The sequence below is a fragment of the Phragmites australis genome, chromosome 13 (genome assembly GCF_958298935.1).
Source record: "Phragmites australis chromosome 13, lpPhrAust1.1, whole genome shotgun sequence".
Taxonomy (NCBI): domain Eukaryota; kingdom Viridiplantae; phylum Streptophyta; class Magnoliopsida; order Poales; family Poaceae; genus Phragmites; species Phragmites australis.
The window spans coordinates 6,799,230-6,819,472 of NC_084933.1; the positions used below are offsets into that span (position 1 = coordinate 6,799,230).

Genomic DNA, 20,243 nt, shown 5'->3' on the forward strand with positions numbered 1-20,243 from the left:
CTCGTAGTGATCTCTTGGCGCACACACCGGAAGTGTGTAAGGTACCATCAGGTGCCAGCAACAGGGAAGATCACGACTCGTGGGTAAAGTGCACAAACTCTGCAGAGTGTCAAACTGAATATTCAGCCGTGCTCACGGTTATGAGCAGCCTGGACCCTTGCATGATTAGTCGGGGTGGGTGTTTTTCTTGGTCTGGGAATTGGGTTGAATTCCCGGAGGTTAAAGAAAACCTTTGGTACATCTTTTCTCGGTTAAAATAAAAATTTGTTTCCGTAGTTCAGGGCTAAAAACCAGCTTTTATGCAAATGAAACCCTAGATTAGGAAAACCTTGTCTCAAGCCACCATAGTAGATTCATTTGTTTTCCCCCACTTGTTGAGTATTGGAAATACTCACGCTTGCTGTTTCAGAAGGTGACGCATTTGAAGATTTTCCTGAGGATGACTTCCCCGAGGATGGCGCCGAGTTCTAGGCTTGTGGAACCTCTCGGTCGGCTGCCTGTTGGTTTGGGGCTGTGCCGTTCCCTTTTTCCGCTGTGGTGTTCTTTTCTTTAGACCCGTGGGTGGTCATTTTGTAATATTCTAGCGTTGTAATAAGAAACACTGTGTCTGTTACACTAATGAAGTCGCTATATGTATGAATAACTGATCCTGGCATACATATAGTTTACATCTGGTTTTGGTCTTTAAACCGGGTGTGACAGAAGTGGTATCAGAGCTGTGTTGACCGTAGGTCGCAAGCCTAGCTAGAAATGGTCGCGTAATAGGGATTAATTTATAAAAAATTATATTTGCAAAATCTTCATTTACCCTTGAGTTTCATTTTACTGCTTTATTGAAAATGTTTTCTGATTCTCTCTTGTTTCCAAACTGTAGATGGCTCGTGTCAAGCAGACTGCCCGCAAGACCACCGGCGGCTATGTTCCTCCCCGTGCCCCGGCCACCTTTGCACCCAACGCCTCTGCTGGACCTAGCCGTGGAGTCACCATCCCTAAGAACGGAAGCAAGAAGCTGTACCATTCCAAGGGATTCGAAGCAGGGAAGGCACCAATGATACTGGTGGAGATGCTGCAGCGTCTAGGGTACACCAAGGCGCCTGTCTACCACGGTCTTCGCCAGAGTTATCCAGGACGTGAGGAGTGGACAGTGGAGGTGTGCCTCTACGGTTCTCCGGAAGGCGACGACAATTATGAGATCGTGGGCATCCACAAAGCCATGGCGGAGAAGGAAGGGCTCGCCGGTGTAAAGGTGGGTACGGTGAGGCGTGGCTCAGCTTAGGCGGCGTGAATGCGGCTACCGGTGATTAACTCGCTATAGTGGCTTCGTACGTGCGCGTGCAGGTATGGTGGTAGTGGGAGAGATAGGCAAAGAGAGAGTGACATGGCGGTGGATGGAAACGACTGGCGATCGGCCTTATCCTGCGGTAGCCGCCAGCTCTATGCGCAATGACTAGCAGAGAGGGAAGGGTTAGAGGGGGCATGATGGTGAGAGCATACGTCATGTGGCACGAGAGCGGAGTTAAGCGGTGGCGGGTCCACCGCGCGTGCTCGGGCGCACGTGAGCTCTGGCGCGAGCGCGAGCGTGAGGAAGGAGAAGGAGCAGCGTGGGCTGGACTGGCGCACAGTACAGGAGAGAAGGGAAGAAGGGAGAGAGGCGAGCTGGGCCAAGGAAAGAGAGTTGCCTAGAGAGGGAAAGAAAAGAGAGAGAGAGAGGGGAGACAGGCCGAAAGAAAGGAGGTCAGGCCAAGAGAGAAAAGAGAAAGGGAAGCCGGGCTGGGATAAAAGGAAAAGAGGGATCGATTTTGTGTAGGAAAAGATGGAAAGGTTCTAGATTTTTCAGAAATTGATTTGAACATATTTTGAGATAATTTTGAACTGATTTTTTGAAAAGATTTTGAAATTTTGTTTATTGCTATAAAAACTATGATGTTACAATAAAGGCCCTCATTAGTGATGGGTTCTGAAGAATGCCCATCACTAATTACGTCACATACTCCTAGAGTCATTTAAGTACTGGGGCAAGCTTTACCTTTTCTTTTACTTTGCCCTGATAAGGTACGAAGTGCTAGTAGATCATTGATGATGATGAACAACATAGCATATAGGGTGAAGTATTCTCGCTTGTACTAATCCCAAACCTTAACGCCTTTAGACCAGAGTCTTTTAAGATCACCCACCAAAGGCTTGAGGTACACATCAATATCATTGCTAGGTAGCCTCGGACTAAGAATTAAGGTCAACAACATAATATATTTCCTTTTTTACAAAGCCAAGGTGAAAAATTGTAGATAGACAGTAAAATAGGCAGGTGCTATGTGAGATACTCATGTTACCGAATGATTCATGTCATCTGTGGTTATAGCAAACCTAATATTTCTTAATTCTTAAGCGAACCAACCAAATTTGGAATTAATGGTTTGCTACTGAGCAGATTCTGCGGGGTGTTGTATCATTGTGTCGTTCTTACGACTCTCCTTGTGCCACCAAAGCAATTGGGACTCCTTTGCGTTCGCAAACAAATGCTTCAAACGGGTAATTACAGGGAAATACCACGTCACCTTTCTAGGAGACAATTTTCTCTTGCTGTCTTCCTCCATGTTGCTACTGTCATTTCTACGCTTGTATCGTTGGGTTTCACAAACAAGACATTGATTCAGGTCTGTATACTCTCCACAAAATAGGACACAATTCTCTTTACATGCATGTATTTTTCTATTTCCAATCCCAAAGGATAAATTATCTTCTTCGCATCATAGACGGTTTTGGGCACCTTGTTCCCCTCTAGTAGCATGCAACAATACTTTGAAACTCCTATCAATCCAACGATGGGTTGCCTTCAATTACGAAAGTGTAAGCAGCGCAAACAGCAGCGCGTATTTCTCCGTATAGTCAGGATAAAATTGTATCTTCAAGTCTTGCACCAGTTTCAAAAATTTGGCAAACTCACTGTCACTATACTCGTCATGCCCCTCAGCATCGCGCACAATTTGGTCTACAATCTCCACCAAATCCACATAGTCATCATTGAATCCAAATATGTTTGTGTCCCTAAGATAATCATCCATATCACCGGCTAGCGGGAGTCCTTGATCCATACTACAATCCAAAAGTGAAAGCATCTAGGCCCCTAATTCGTGTTTTGGTAATTAATGACAATATGTCTTTGTGAACTGACTCGTTTGATTGAGTTGTGAAAAGGTTAGTCACGAAAATATTGTGGAGCTAGAAGAATGCATGTGTGGAAAGCATAAAAAGGCTAGCTCAAGGCAAAGGTATAACGTAGGGCAGTTTTTTTGTTTTTGCCAGTCAAAGGGGTTTAGAGAAGAAACTGATTGGATTTATAGGATAAACGTTGTACTATTAAGAAGGGTTGATGTATGCTTTCTTGAGGATTCTAATTGTGCCAATTTTCTCAAACTTGCATTCATATAGAGATGAAAAGTTTAGTCGGTGATAAACCCCTTAAAAGGACTGTATTGGGATGCCTTTGTATGGTTGGCGGTCTGACCGGGCCTTAGGTCAGTCTAACCGCCGTATAGCGAAGGCAGCATTTCCATCGTGGCAGTCTGACAAGGCGGTTTCTGCGGTCCAACTGCTGTATAAAGAAGGTTGTATAGCTCTTGTTGTGGTCGCAGTCTGACCAGTCGTGTGGCCCGGTCTAACCGGCCTGGCGCAGAGTTTAGGTGCCAGGCGGTCCCCCGAAGTCAAAAGTTACTGTTGTCTGTAGCGAGAGGTGGCGCGGTCCGACCGAGAGGCAGCGCGGTCCGACCATCAGTAGTCCCCCGAAGTCAAAAGTTATCATTGTCTATAGCGGGTGAACCAGGCGGTCTAACCGCCGGCTTGCTTTTGGTGTGACCACCACAAGCGCAGGCGTGTCACTATAACGGTCAAAATTGAAGGAGAGGGGTATAAATAGAGCCTTGGCTGGTCCCCTTGTGCTTGCTCTTGCACTCTAGCTATTCAATACAAATACTTGGAGCTCTTGTCTTCCTTCTCTCCCTCTCTTGGTTTAGTGTTGCATCTTTGAGAGGTTTGAGAGCATCTAGTGCATAATTTCAAGAGTTTGAGCAATTAGGAACTAGTGATCCTTCAAGCAAGCGTCATCAGCTTTCTATTCTTGGAGATTGCCTCCTCCTAGACGGCTTGGAGGTTGTGGCACCATCGAGTCCTTCAAGAATATTGTGAAGGAGCCACGGTGGTGATTGTGAGAGGTATGAGCACGCCTTGCCGGAGTAGCGAAGTGCATCACTAGTGATATCGAGGTATTGAGTAGTTCTTGTTCAATTCCGGCTTAAGGTCAAGTTGCTCGGTGTGAACCCTTTCTTGTGAGAGAATTGGATACTTGATAGAGAAGGAGATTGAAGCTCGAACTCACCTCAACGTGGATTAGGAGTGATCAGCAAATCACCTATACCACAGGAAAAATTCTCTTGTGTCATCTTTGTGCAATTTACTTTATTGTTGAGCCTTTTACCTTCATGCAATTTATTTATGAAATTTAACTACCTAGTCTATTAAATTATTGCATGTCACCCTAGGATTACAAACCTCAACATAGCTCTAGTTGTATTTTATATTTCTTTAGTGATCATAAGTTTTATTCCGCAAGTTTTTCTTGATCGCTTTGCAATTAATTTTAAAACCACCTATTCACCCCCTCTAGTCGGTATCCTTGATCCTACAAGTGGTATCAGAGCATAGGACTCCTTTTTATCATGGATTTAACCATCTGGGAGTAGGATTATGGCTAGTGACGCTCATATCAATGTGGGGAAGCCTCCGTTCTTTGAGGTGTCAAACTACACCTGTTGGAAGGCTAGAATGACCCCTTATCTTAAGACTATGGGTGGTAAGTTATGGGATATAGTGGACAAGGATTATGCAATTATTGATCCCACTAATCCTACCGATGTAGATAGGGAGAATAATCTTGCAAATGCTCAAGCTATGAATATTCTTTATGGTGCTTTAGATCTTAACGAGTTTAATCGCATTTGCAAGTTTGAGACCGCTCATGAAATTTGGGAAAGGCTTAAAAACTTTTTGTTTATAAAGGGTAACTTGAGAAATTTACTATGTTGCAAAACGAAAGCATTGAAGAAATGTTCAATTGTTTAAACAACATAATAAACGAGCTCAAGGGGCTTGGCATGGATGTTTCCGATGTTGATTTCTGTCACAAGTTTCTTAGAGCTTTGCCTAACAAATATGATACAATTGTTACATTGCTCGTGAGGTCCAACTTGAAGGAGATGACTCCCATGCAAATTTTGAGTGAAATTCTCACTCATGACATCTTCAAGAAGTCTCAAGAGGATCTTCATGATGATGCTATTGATGCCAAGAAGAAGAATGTCGCATTCAAGGCTCAAGCATCAGAAGACAAGAATGATCACGAAGAGAGCAATGATGATGATGAAAGTGATGAAGAAATAGCTCTCTTTGTGAGAAGATTCAAGAGATTCATGAAGAAGAAGAAATATCAAGGTGGATTTAACAAGAAGGGACAATCATCCAAAGAGAATCCCTTCGAAGAAAGAAGATGCTTTGAATGTAGTGAAAAGGGTCACATTGCCACAAATTGCAAGAACAAGGAAGAAAATCATTCCAAGAAGAAGAAGGAAGGTGATGGCAAGAAGGTATTCAAGAAATACTATAAGAAGAAGAAAGATGGACAAGCTTGCTATGTTGAGTGGGACTCGGATGCAAGCTCAAGCTCCGACTCCAAAGATGAGATGCCATCTCAAAAGGGTCTTACCGGTGTTTCCATCAAGGAAGCACATTCACTCTTCTCCACTCCACATTGCCTCATGGCAAAAGGTGATTCAAAGGTATTAAATGATGAAGATGAATATTCATATGATGATCTTGTTGAGCTTATAAATGGTTTTGATGATCATGGGCAAAAAAAGAGCTAAGTTTAAGGAATTCAAGAGAAGGCACACCTCTCTTCAAAAATCCTATGAGGAGCTAAAGATGACTCATGAGGGTGTAAAAGAAACTCATGAGTTGCTTAAGGAAGCTTATGACTCTCTTATTGCTCATGAAACCAACAAAACAAAAGTATATATGAGCATATCTTGTAATATTTTTGATGGCATCTACTTTGCCTTGTATGAGTTCGTCTACCATGCATGATGATTTACTTACCTTTCCTAAAGTCATATCTTGCAATGATGCTTTGATTATTGATGAGAATATCATGTTGAAAGAAAAGGTTGAAAAGCTAACTCAGGATCTTGCAAGATGTTATGTTGGAGAATCCAAAATTAGACAAATTTTGGATAGTCAAAGGTTCTCCATAAATAAGGAAGGCCTTGGGTATATTCCCAAGAAGGATACGAAAGCAATTGTGCATCACAAAACTATTTTTGTGAAAGGTAGCAGTTATTGCATGAAGTGCAAGAAAACTGGGCATGTTGAAAAAGAGTGCAAAAATGTTAAGGATAATTTATATGCTTCTTTTGATTCATACTATGTTCTTAAGAGAAGTTCTAATGGCATTGTTCAAGCTAGATTTATTGGCACCCCTATAATTGGTGCTTAAAAGAAAGCCATTTGGGTGCCCAAAGCCTTGGTGACTAACATCAAGGACCATAACAAGTTTGGGTACCTAAAAGAGTTTAACTTTGTTTTGTAGGTGAACTACAAGTCCGGTGGTGGGCATTGAGTGCTAGATAGTGGTTGCACTCAACACATTACCGTAAATTAAAGGATGTTCTCTTCTATGAGCAATGATGGATCGGAGTATGACAAAATCACATTTGTAGATAATAGCAAAGGAAAGGTAAAAGGGTTAGGTAAAATTGCTATCTCAAATGATTTGTCTATCTCAAATGTCTTACTAGATGAATCTTTGAATTTCAACTTACTATCCCTTGCTCAACTATGTGATCTTGATCTTACATGCATATTTTCTCCAAATGATGTGATCATATCTAGCAAGAAGGATAATAGTGTTATTTTCAAAGGGTTTAGATATGGTAATCTTTATTTAGTTGATTTCTCTTCTAATGATGCAAGCCTTAGTACATGTTTGTTTACAAAAACATATAAAGGATGGCTTTGGCATAGAAGTCTTGGTCATGTTGGTATGAATCAACTAAACCATTTGTTGAAGCATGATCTTGTAGTTGATTAAAAGGATGTGAAATTTGAAAAGAACAAGCTATATAGTGCTTGTCAAGCTGAAAAACAAGTAGGAAATTCTCATCCTTACAAGAGCTCTATGTCAACCACAAGACAATTGGAATTATTGCATATGGATTTATTTGGTCCTACTACATATGTAAGTATTGGAGGTAGTAGCTTTGTCTTGTCATTGTCGATGACTTCTCTCGATATACTTGGGTATTCTTTTTGCATGATAAGTCCGTTGTATTTAACATCTTCAAAAGTTTTACAAAAAGGGCCGAAAATGAGTTTGAGTTAAAGGCCAGGAAAGTGAGAAGTGATAATGGTTCTGAATTCAAGAACAAAAAGGTTGAGGATTTTTGTGATGATAAGGGTATCAAACATGAATTCTCGGCTAAATACACTTCGGAGCAAAATGGAGTAGTTGAAAGGAAGAATCGGACTCTCATTGATATGGCAAGGTCAATGCTTTCGAAATATAATGTTTCCGGCAATTTTTGGGCCGAAGCTATTAATACGGCTTGCCATTCATCTAATCGATTATATTATCACCGGTTATTGAAGAAGACTCCATATGAACTTCTTATTGGAAGGAAGCCAAATATTTCATATTTTCGGGTATTCGGATACAAGTGCTATATTCTAAAGAAAGGTGCTCGTTTATCAAAATTTCAAAAAAAAATGTGATGAAGGTTTCTTACTTATTTATTCTTCTAATAGTAAAGCTTATCGTGTCTATAACCAAAATTCGGTTTGGTTGAAGAGACACACGATGTTGAATTTGATGAAACTAATGGCTCTCAAGAAGAGCAAGAAAATTTGGATGATGTAGGTAATGAAGGCTTGAGAAGTGCTATCAAAAATATGTCCATTGGTGACATCAAGCCAAAAGAAGAAGATGAATAAGAGGATGATCCATCTATTTCTATTCAAGCTATTCCATCTTCTTCTACTACAAATGATCAAGCTCAAGTTCAAAATGTGGAAGACTTGGATGATCAATTACAACAAGCTACCACTTCATCAACTCCATCTCAAGAGCCAGTAGTTCATCCAAGGGTTCATCATACTATTTCCAAAGATCATCCCATTGATCAAATTATTGGTGATCTTAGTAAGGGTGTTCAAACTCGTTCTCACATTGCCTCATTTTGTGAACACTATTCTTTTGTTTCCTTTATTGAACCTAACCATGTAGAAGAAGCTCTAAGTGGTTTGGATTGGGTGAATGCAATGCATGAGGAATTAAATAATTTCACCCGCAATGATGTATGAGAATTAGTGGAGAGACCAAGGGATCATAATGTTATTGGCACTAAATGGGTTTTTCGGAATAAGCAAGATGGAGAGGGAATTGTTGTGAGAAACAAAGCAAGATTGGTTTCACAAGGATATACTCGAGTCGAAGGTTTGGATTTCAAAGAAACTTTTGCTCCCGTAGCTAGACTTGAGGCTATTAGAATTTTACTTGCTTTTGCGTCATCTCATAATATCAAGTTATATCAAATGGATGATAAAAGTGCCATTTTGAATGGTAGAATTAGTGAACTTGTATTTGTTGAACAACCTCCCAGTTTTGAAGATCCTAAGAAACCTAATCATGTTTATAAACTCTCTAAAGCTCTCTATGGCCTTAAACAAACTCCATGTGCGTGGTATGAGAGACTTAGAGATTTTCTTGTTTCAAAGGTTTTCAATATTGAGAAACTTTGTCGCTACTTTGTTCACTAAATCAATTGGCAATGATTTCTTTGTTTATCAAATTTATGTTGATGACATTATATTTAGATCCACTAACAAAGATTTTTGTGAGGAATTTGGAGAAATGATGTCAAGAGAATTTGAGATGTCCATGATTGGTGAATTGAGTTTCTTTCTCGGACTACAAATCAAGTAACTCAAAGATGGGACTTTTTTTAGTCAATCAAAATATTTGAAGGATTTATTGAAGAAGTTTGGTATGGAAGATGCGAAGCCTATCAAGACTCCTATGGCAACAAATGGTCATCTTGATCTTGATGAGGGAGGTAAATCGGTAGATTTAAAGCTTTATAAATCAATGATAGGTAGCTTGCTTTATCTTACAACATCTAGGCCCAATATCATGTTTAGTGTTTTCATGTGTGCAAGGTTTCAAGCATCCCCTAAAGAATGTCATTTGATGGCCGTTAAGCGCATTTTGAGATATTTAAAATTTTCTCCTAGTATAGGGCTTTGGTATCCTAAAGGTGCTAAGTTTGAGCTAATCGGATATTCGGATTCCGATTATGTGGGTTGCAAAGTTGATAGAAAGAGCACCTCCGGTAGTTGCCAATTCCTTGGTAGATCGCTAGTTTCATGGTCATCCAAGAAACAAAACTCCGTAGCACTTTCTTCCACCGAAGCAGAATATATTTCCGCGGGTAGTTGTTATGCTCAATTGCTATGGATGAGGCAAACTTTGCTAGATTATGGTGTTGTTTTCAAAATAGTGCCTCTTTTGTGTGATAATGAGAGTGCCGTGAAAATAGCCACAAATCCAGTCCAACACTCTAGAACCAAGCATATAGATATTCGCCATCATTTTCTTAGAGATCATGTAAGCAAAGGCGATATCCTAGTAGACAGTGTTCGGACCAAAGACCAATTAGCAGATATGTTTACCAAACCTCTAGATGAGAGTCGTTTTTGCAAATTGCGAAATGAGCTTAATGTCATCGACTTCTCAAATGTTGCTTGAAACATTGGACACATGTTGTTTATGCATTTACATGTTCTAATATCTTTTACAATGCCTTACATGCTTTTTTGTCCATATTTATTCCCTTTTATATATGCTAATTTGTTGTTCATTTAAATTCAAGTTTATATCTCCATGAATATATTTACGTCTTTATGCATATGGTTATATCACATATATCATCTTGAAAGGTAATATGCCAGCTCGCTTTTTGTTTCCAAGCTTATATCTCAAAAATCAGAAAAAGGCATGTTACAGCGGTCAGACCGTCGGGATGCTCTCGGTCTGACTGCCAGGGCTCAAAAGCTTCTACGCCACCACAATCTGACTGAGCCACACTCCGGTCTGACCGCCACAACAGGATAAGTCTGACCGAGCCCAACTCTTTCATCCTCATCTCGTTCTTCTCCAACCGAGCACTTCTCTCTCTCTCTCTCTCTCTCTCTCTCTCTCTCTCTCTCTCTCTCTCTCTCTCTCTCCAACACAAAAGCTCACAAGGTGAAGTCTCAAGAAACCCTAAATCTTTGGTTCCCGGTCTAACCGTGAGGTTCTCTGGTCTAACCGCGGACTTCTCTCTCATGGCTTCTCGTTATTTTCTCTAATCCCTCTCCTTTTTCATGGATTTCAAAGGTTTTTGGTGCCTAGGGTTTGAGAATGGGGATTCATCTTTTGAGGCATGGATTTGAAGATAAATTTGAGGAGATATGTTGCTAGTGTCTACTCTATGGTATTCTCATGTTTTGGTTGGTTGAAATCACCAATTGCTTCAAATCTCATCGATTTCCACCAAAAGGGGGCTGTTCATAAGCTCACGGTCAGACCGCGAGGTGTATTTCGGTCTGACCGCCAGCAAGAAAAATGGCCAATTACTCTCTATTTCAGCATGTATTAATTTAATTTCTTTTATCTAATGCATTGTGATATGTTATATGCTCAGTGGAGGTGGAAGTGGCTTTGTAAATAGGTGGAACAAGGCATTGGCCAGTAAATCAAGAAGGAGACATGTAAACTCGGATTCTGATGATGATGATGATCAGGGATCAGATTGGATGCCTTCTCAAGGCACATTTGGTGAGGAAGCATCGTCTTATGCTGATAACTTTGGTGATGATGATATGATTGAAAATGCTAGTGATGAACATGATGAATTTAGTTTTCATGCATACACTGGTCATAGAAAATCTTGGACTACAACTTTCATACTATGATACAGCAAGATGCATTCTTTGGTCATATTGTGAACAAGCCAATATTTAAGCACAAATGGATTGATTGGGCTTATTTAAGAAATCAACCTAGCATGACTGACTTAGCTGATATCTTTCAAGTGCTAGGTCTTTATGAATTTATGAATCTCAAATGTGATTGGGATGAGGGAGTCATTGGACAATTCTATGCCACTGTCAAAATATCTCATGAAAATAGGAGAATTGAGTGGATGACTGAGACTAGGAGGTATGAGGCTTCTTTTATGGATTTTGCCAATGCTATTAGAATTCCTTTTAATGATGTTTATGGATCCATCAATGTGCATGATAAAGAACATTTGGCTGAAAATGTGTGGAGTTCTTTCTATGAACCAGCAGAGGTTGTTCCTAGAGTTACTCTTGGAACAGTGACAGGTCTGGAAGTGTTGCCTGCCGATTGTAAGAGCCACCTTTGCCCCTAAGAGTGGAAACAATGACGCTATTCGGGATGTCTATTGGAATATCATCCATCATATTATGAATAGACGCCAAATTGATGTTATCAAGTTCATTTGAAGGAAATTAATTATGTCACTGTGAGCATTTTGCCAAATCTTTATTTTTCTCCATATATTATGTCACTTGTGCTCATGAAGACAAACTTTCGGCAATCATCTTGTAATTGCAAGCATCCGAGATATCAGCCTTTCAAGGTGAATCCAAGTATCCTACGCAAAGGTCTAGAAGGTAAGGGTGCAGCTCAGGGAGGACAAGGTGATGAGCCTCAGCATTATGTCCCTCCTCCAGCACAGGTAGCTCTAGAGGTAGTTCCTCCACATTGGGCACCTCCAGCAGGGTAGTTTGATCCCTACATGGCTTCTATTCAGTAGCAGTTTACAGGCCTTCAGCAGCAGTTCACAGCTTTTCAGGCTAATCCTCCTCCATCCTTCTATCAGCCAGTCATTCAGGCCACTCAAAATGCTATAACCCTTGCACGTGAAGACATTGCAGCACTAAATACTCAAAACCAAGAGTTGCATGGAATGTTCAACAGTTTATCTCTTGGACAGAATATTCTGCAACAACAGTTTAACAACTTCTCCAGTCACTTCGACACATTCTCCGAGCATTTCTATAATATCTATCCGAGGCCTCCTCCACCTCCTCCACAGGATGACTAGCTCTTTTTGGTATTTGATGCCAAAGGGGGAGAAGATGTGAAGAAGTAAAAGAAGATGTGAAGAAGTAAAAGATCTCTTTATATCCCTTTATCCATGCATAAAGGTGTATGTGTGATGGACTATGTCTTGCATGTTGCATATTTATATTTTGGTTGCATGAATACTTTTGAAGCACTATGTTTAATTATTGTAATATGTGATGAACTAAGTTTATTTGTGTATCTTTATATGCATCACAATCTTTATATGTGCTAAATTTGTTGGTTATCTTGAGGAAAATACTTTGATGATATGTTTATATTGGAAATATCTTTGTTATATTCTCTTCCTCAGATCCAAGAAAGTAAGGTAAACTCCACCAAAATTTCATTCAGATCTATATTTTGTGCCTTTTATCATCTTCTTAATCATATGGGCACATATGTAGGGGGAGCTTACCTTACACGAGTTTTAAATAGCATGTAATTCCTTTAAAATTCATATCTTTGAAATTCTTGATATGAAAAGTCACTTTCGAGTCTTCTTTTCTCCTTGTGCTAAAAGTGGGTTCAAAACCTTACTCACGTCACTTCTTTGTGTTATTGTCATCAATTACCAAAAAGGGAGAGATTGAAAGCATCTAGGCCCCTAATTCGTGTTATGGTAATTAATGACAATATGTCTTTGTGGACTAACTCGTTTGATTGAGTTGTGAAAAGGTTAGTCACGAAGATATTGCGGAGCTAAAAGAATGCATGTGTGGAAAGCATGAAAAGGCTAGCTCAAGGCAAAGGTATAACATAGGGTATTTTTTTTGTTTTTGCCGGTCAAAGGGGTTAGAGAAGAAACTGATTGGATTTATAGGATAAACATTGTACTATTAAGAGGGGTTGATGTGTGCTTTGTTGAGGGTTCTAATAGTGCCAATTTGCTCAAACTTGCATTCATATAGAGATGAAAAGTTTAGTCAATGAGAAACCCCTTAAAAGGATTGTATTGGAATGCCTCTGTATGGTTGGCGGTCTGACCAGGCCTTAGGCCGGTCTTACCACTGTATAGCGAAGGCAGCGTTTCCATCGTGCCGATCTGACCAGGCGGTTTCTGTGGTCCAACCGCTGTATAAAGAAGGTTGTATAGCTCTTGTTGTGGTCACGGTCTGACCGGCCGTGTGGCCCCGTCTAACCGGCCTGGCACAGAGAATTTAGGCGCTAGGCAGTCTGACCGAGAGGCAGCGCGGTCTGACCGTCAGCAGTCCCCTAATGTCAATAGTTACCATTGTCTCTAGCGGGTGAATCGGGCGGTCTGACTGCCGGTTTGCTTTCAGTCTGACTGCCATAAGCTCTGGCATGTCAGAACTACTGTAACGGTCAAAATTGAAGGAGAGGGGCATAAATAGAGCCTTGGTTGGTCCCCTTGTGCTTGCTCTCGCACTCTAGCTATTCAATACACATACTTGGAGCTCTTGCCTTCCTTCTCTCCCTATCTTGGTTTAGTGTTGCATCTTTCAGAGGTTTGAGAGCAGCTAGTGCATAATTTCAAGAGTTTGAGCAATTAGGCACTAGTAATCCTTCAAGCAAGTGTCATCGGCTTTTTACTCTTGGAGGTTGCCGCCTCCTAGATGGCTTGGAGGTTGTGGCACCATCGAGCCCTTCAAGAAGATTGTGAAGGAGTCGCGGTGGTGATTGTGAGACGATTGAGCACGCCTTGCCGGAGTGGCGAAGTGCATCGTTAGTGAAATCGAGGTATTGAGTAGTTCTTGTTCAATTCTGGCTTAAGGTCAAGTTGCTCGGTGTGAGCCCTTTCTCGTGAGAGAATTGGATACTTGATAAAGAAGCGGATTGAAGCTCAAACTCACCTCAACGTGGATTAGGGGTGATCGGCAAATCACTGATACCACGGGAAAATTCTCTTGTATCATCTTTGAGCAATTTACTTTATTGTTGAGCCTTTTACCTTCATGCAATTTACCTACCTAGTCTATTAAATTCTTGCATGTCACCCTAGGATTGCAAACCTCAACATAGCTCTAGTTGTCTTTTATATTGGTTTAGTGATCATAAGTTTTATTCCGCAAGTTTTCCTTGATCGCTTTGCAATTAGTTTTAAAACCGTCTATTCACACCCCCCCCCCTCTAGTCAGTATCCTTGATCCTACAGAAAGGACCTGATCCATCTCCCTTCGTTAAGGTCTTCCTCGCTTTGTTTCTTCCAAATGTGATATCTCTCTTTCAATCCACGCCTTAAAAAATGTTCATACACATTATCAGGTTTTGGGAACATCTTCTCATTCTTGCAATCATAGCATGGATACCACATTGTCGTTTTACCCAGATCTTCCATATCTGCCACCGCGGCACTCATGAAAGACATCACCCCGCTCATGTACTCATTACAAGTACGACAATCAAGGTACATCCAACTTCGATACACCATCTAAAAATTAAAACAATATTCATTGTTAATAGAAACAACAGAGTACATACATTGAATAAGTATAAAAATTCTAACTACATTTAACTAAATTAAGAGTAGATTCAAGTAAATTTCTTATCTAAGGCGAAAGATCACTATGTGAAAAAGCATAAAAGTGACGGGTCATAATTGTCATGGGTGACGAGTACGAGACCCGTCACCCCAAACACGTCACTAATGATCAATCATAAGTGACGGGTAAGGACCCTTCACAAATAAGGTCATTGGTGACGGGTCCAAACTTAACCTGTCACTTATAACCTTTGTAAGTGACGGGTCATAACTATGATCCGTCACTTATTACAAGTCATAAGTGACGTGTCACAGTTATGACCCGTCACTTATAATTGATGAATGGTTTCGTGTTTCTTAGATACGAAAAAGGTCAAAAAAATATTTTTCACCTGAGCCAACCCAACACAGAGCCATCACACTCGCCATGTGTCCTTTTCTATTTTTCAAGTTGTTTTCATAATATTTGCACCGTGGAAATCGAACTCATGACCTACCCTCGCGCGCGTCTCCGCCTTACCACTTCATCCACACTTGCGTTCTGAAGGGAGCAGGATATTTTATCCTTTTAACCTTTTTACCAAAGGTCATAAGGGATGGGTCACAGTTCCCATCACTTTGAGCTTTGTACAATAGACACACAAATCAGTTGATCCGGAGTGTCTTCGGTTAAACGGGCGTAACTTTTGCATACAGACTCTGATTTCAACGTTTTTTAGATTCTATAGATATCTACAGAAAAAGTTACATCCATTTCTCCCCACTTTGTTAGGTTCGGCAAATTTTTCGAGGCCAAAAATGTCTTGGAAGATTGAGTTATTTCCCTCAAAAGTTTCTACACCATTTTCGAACATGTGTTTGTGTCCATAGCCATCATCCCTTACACCAAACTTGAGCAGAAATATACAATGGTTCCTATTCTAATATTTGTAAGTGAGAAAAAATAAGTGAAAAATAAAATAAAAATAAAAAATATTTGTGAATACACTACTATAAATCAAATTGCTTTAGATAAATAATATTTGCTTTTACTATTTTACTACACATTTTATAGTTTGCAAATAAATGCAAATTTTACTATGGGATACAAGAATTATATAGTTATTATTATAACTAATACTAGCTAGATTTATAATTGATACATTACGAATGATATATTAGACATGTCACAACTACCCAAAAAAACTAAAGAGTTGATGGGCTAATACATCTAATATTTCATCAAACTGATTGACTAATACATCTAATGATTGACTAATTAAGATTCTTTCATCTGTTCTCACGGGTCAACTTGTCATTAGTGATGGATCAAAACTTGACCCATCACTAATGACTCTCTTGGATGACCCGTCACTGATCAGTTAATCATTAGTGACGGGTCACAACTTGACTTATCACTTATGACTGGCTTAGGATGACCCGTCAGATGAAGAGTCATAAGTGACGGGTTACAACTTGACCCGTCACTTATGACTGGCCTAGAATGACCCTCATTGTGACGATTCATCAATAATGGGTCACAACTATGACCCGTCACTTTTAACATAAGTGACGGGTCATATTACGATCCATCATTAATTCCGTGTCTCCTTTGTTTGTTTTTCACATAGCGGATCCTAGCTAATTTCTACATAGGCAAAGATATGTCCTAATCCCATTTGAGGATATGTGGCCCGAATAGGTATGAGGAACGGTGACATAATAAGAGGGAGTGAATTAGGACACTTAGAAACTAAAGGCTCCAAAAACTTTACAAGATAAAACTCTCTCAATTTCTATCTAAATATGCGCTAGGTTTATCTAGTGTATCTACTTTACTGCTCAAGAGAATTGCAACCAACTCTAGCAAGGTAAATTGCAATGATGTAAATGTGAAAATGTAAATAAGATAGAGAGAAAAACTTGGCACAAGGGATTTTTATCTCATGGTATCGATGGCACACGAGCTGCCTCTAGTCCACGTTAGAGCTCCACAAAGAATATGCTTCTAGTCGCCATGTCTCTTCCGGTTATAGCTCTTGAGCTACCAAGTCACTAAGACAAGATCTCAAGCACGATGAGCAACCAAGCCACCAAAGCAAGGTCTCACCACTAACCTCTCTTCCGGATACTTATGCATTGTCTTCACTTTGGAGCTTTAGTCACAAAGATAAGTGCCTCGGCGTCCTTGCACAATCTTCTTACTGTCACTCCACACCAAGTCGGAGAGTCAACAAGTTACCGGTGAGTCACAAAGGCTCCAAGACGCCAGCGTACCTCTTGGTACATGGTTGGATCACTCCTTAATCCACTCTCTAGGTTGCAGCACATAGCAACACTTCTCTCTAGGCCTAATAGCACTAATCACTCTCTAATGTTGTGCTAAATTTCCTTGGATGAACACTTTAGGCACTTTTGTGACTTGGATGTCTTCTCAAGTGTATATGGGATTATCTGGACTCTAGCAGCATGTCACACCTTCAAATGACTAAGTAGAGGGATATTTATAGTCTCAAACCTACCAATTAGCCATTACCCCAACAACTCAAAAAAAACTGTGAACACCAGATGATCCGGTGATAACAATAGTACAAGCACCGGATCATCTGGTGAGTACATTAGAATAAACTAGCCGTTGGAACTCACTCAAATTCATTTATGAACACCGGATTATCATCTGATGACTCACTGAACACCGGACAAATGCACCAGATTATCCTATGTGCATATGTTCATTTTGAAGCTCTTTGGAAATGATAGTCCAGTGTGTTCATTTTATAAATATCGGATCATCCGGGGAGGCAAAAGACTCCGCTTCCAACTTTCTATGAACACCATACTATTTTTTATTGTTCTCACCCGATTATCTGGTGTAGTACCAGACAAATTTTGATGTGAGCATTGGATTATCCGGTCAGACAATTTTCAGTAGAACAACATTATGTATTTTGCGCATAATTTTTCACTCCGAACTCCGATTTTGATGATCTTGGGCTCTATGAAAATCTTATGAAGAGCTCTACATTATTATACAGATAGAAATCCATCCCATTTGATAACATCAAAATTTATGGAATAAATCCAATTCATTCCTCACTTTGTTCCGGCTTTGGTGACTTCTCTTTTGTTATATCCATGAGCCCTACTAAAGCATATACTTGACAAACATATTAGTCTCATTGACTATTATCATTAATCACCAAAATCACATACATACCCTAAAGATATTCCACTACAGTTTTCCTAAGTGCATGTTCGCTATAGTAGGTTTCTATGCTCTTATACAGTTCTAGAGAAAATTTCATCAGCACCTACGCTATTCTTCAAATACATGTCTCAACAATGAGCCAAGAGGGTTTGTATCAGAGAACAACAAGGAGATGTCTACCGAAATTCTCTCTAGAACCATACAAGAGCACAGAAACCTACTACTCGGGTCACATATCCTCGAACTACCAAAAGTTCGTGAATAGTTCAAGAGCATCTTCTTATAAATATGACGGGTTGCCAAGTCATATTTATAATCAAACACTCCCGAACGAGAGACGTAGGTTACGCAAACTAGGTTCACTTTTAGAAATCTAATTAACATAATTGCATCATAAACATATCAAGATTCTACTTAAACCCTAGAATCTAGCAAATAGTAGCAAGGGAGGAGGAAAGGGGATGCAAAACTTCAAAGGCCAAGAAGGACAATCCACATTTATCAAGATTTGAGAGAAAGAGTAAAATTGTTGATTTCAACTCAAACCCTAGAATCCACCATATATGAGCAAGAGGAGGAGGAAAGGCAAGGCAAATCTTCAAAGGCCAAGGGATTTTGGTTGGTCTTGAACAGAATCGCCAAAAAATTACCGCATGTGCCGAGCAGCAGGCGGACAATCCCTGTCTGGTCGAGTTGCTCAGCGCAGAAATCAATCTAAAATCACTCATTAGTTATGAGTGATAAAGATATCTATCACTAATGAGTGAGATATTAGTGATGGGTGCTCTCGTAAGCCGTCACTAATGAGTGGCTCCATCAATGAACCATCCGATGCTATATTTAGTGACGTGTGCCCTCTCACTACTTTAAGTTGACCCGTCACTACGACGGGTCTTGGCCTAGGATACATATTAGTAATGGGTCATCATGAACCTGTCACTAATAATGCATTAGTGACGTATTTTGTTTGGTTGTCACTAATACGGTGTCACTAAAGGTGATTTCTTATACAGTGATTGATTGAAATTTCCCTCTATTTATCTAAGCTGCCGAACATTTTGGTTTGTCTAGCTGGACCGAACATTCAGTCAGTACCGGAACTAAATTGATAAGCTGGTGTTTAACTCCGGTTTTGTGGCCACGGGATACCAGATTACACGGGATTTATCAGAAACCTGCAAAGCCAGCCCCAGTCACATATGGATGGCAGCAACGGTGTTTAAAGCCTCAACAGAGCACTGTAAAATATGACAACTTTTAGAGGTGTAGGTGAAAGTGATCAGACGAAGAAACACATTAAGTATTCGTAGAGCCTGAGCAAACACGTACGGTAAAGGGCATAGTCGCATAGAAGCCATCATCTTTATTTCAATGGCGATATCATTCGGTAATGGGAACATGCATGCAGATTATAGCAGCCGGATCTCACTGTTTGAGCTTCTTGCTGAAAAGCTTAACTTTTTGATGCCATCATTTGCATATATCTTGGAAATGGGTGCAATGTATTCAACAAGGATATGATATATGGGCCTTTCTACCCAGTCAAAAAGTGCGGATTTGGGGGGACAGGAGTAGGACAGATATATGGACCTACAACAACGGCATCATCAAAGAGTGATATGCCGTTTAGCGATGCAGAGTGACATATTTGCCCTGATAAACATAGCAAGAAAGAAATTGGAACAAAGTCCAAAGTGTGGTTATGCAGGTGTGGGCGATGCCAATACGGCGATACGGATTTCCTTCACATTGCCGACAATTAGAAAATAAACCTAGCGAGAAGATGCCTAGCGCGTTGCGGCGGCACTTGTAGGAACAAATTTGTTGCTTTTGAGGATAGATCATTAGCGAAATCAAAATCACTGCTTCTATGAAGCATTTAAGGAAATCCGAAGGCATTGGCCAGCCGACATAAGGGGAAAAAAACTAAACTGACCCCATTTCGTACAGATATCAATGCAACAGTCATTCGAACAAGAATAGTATTAGAGTGTATTCAGAGTTAATTCCTGACAATGATTTCAGATATGCTGGACAACGGGTGCGTAAACGATATTTCAAGAATCAATGTGCGCGTGTACAATGGACTCAGGGACACAGGGAGTTATATAGGTTCAAGACTCCTGAAGAATAATAGCCTTACGTCATGTATGTTATGTTATGGAGAATCTCAATTGATTACAAAAGGTCATTCTAACTAGCATCCAAACTTGATATATCTCTTTATAAACGAGTCCTCATCCCTTTATATAGTAGGGAGGAGGAGAACTTACGTATGGGTCTAAATAGAAGATCCTACTCATCCTAATATCTAACACAAGTCATCATTACGGAGGAACGTCCCTGATCACTTGCCTGATCAGCCTGCTAACAAC

General features: G+C 40.2%; 1 pseudogene; it reads left to right on the forward strand.

Annotated features, from left to right (window-relative positions):
* Window positions 1-874: 874 nt before the first annotated feature.
* The window catches only part of LOC133889387 (probable protein transport Sec1a), a 120,566-nt pseudogene continuing 101,197 nt past the window's right edge, over window positions 875-20,243 (forward strand).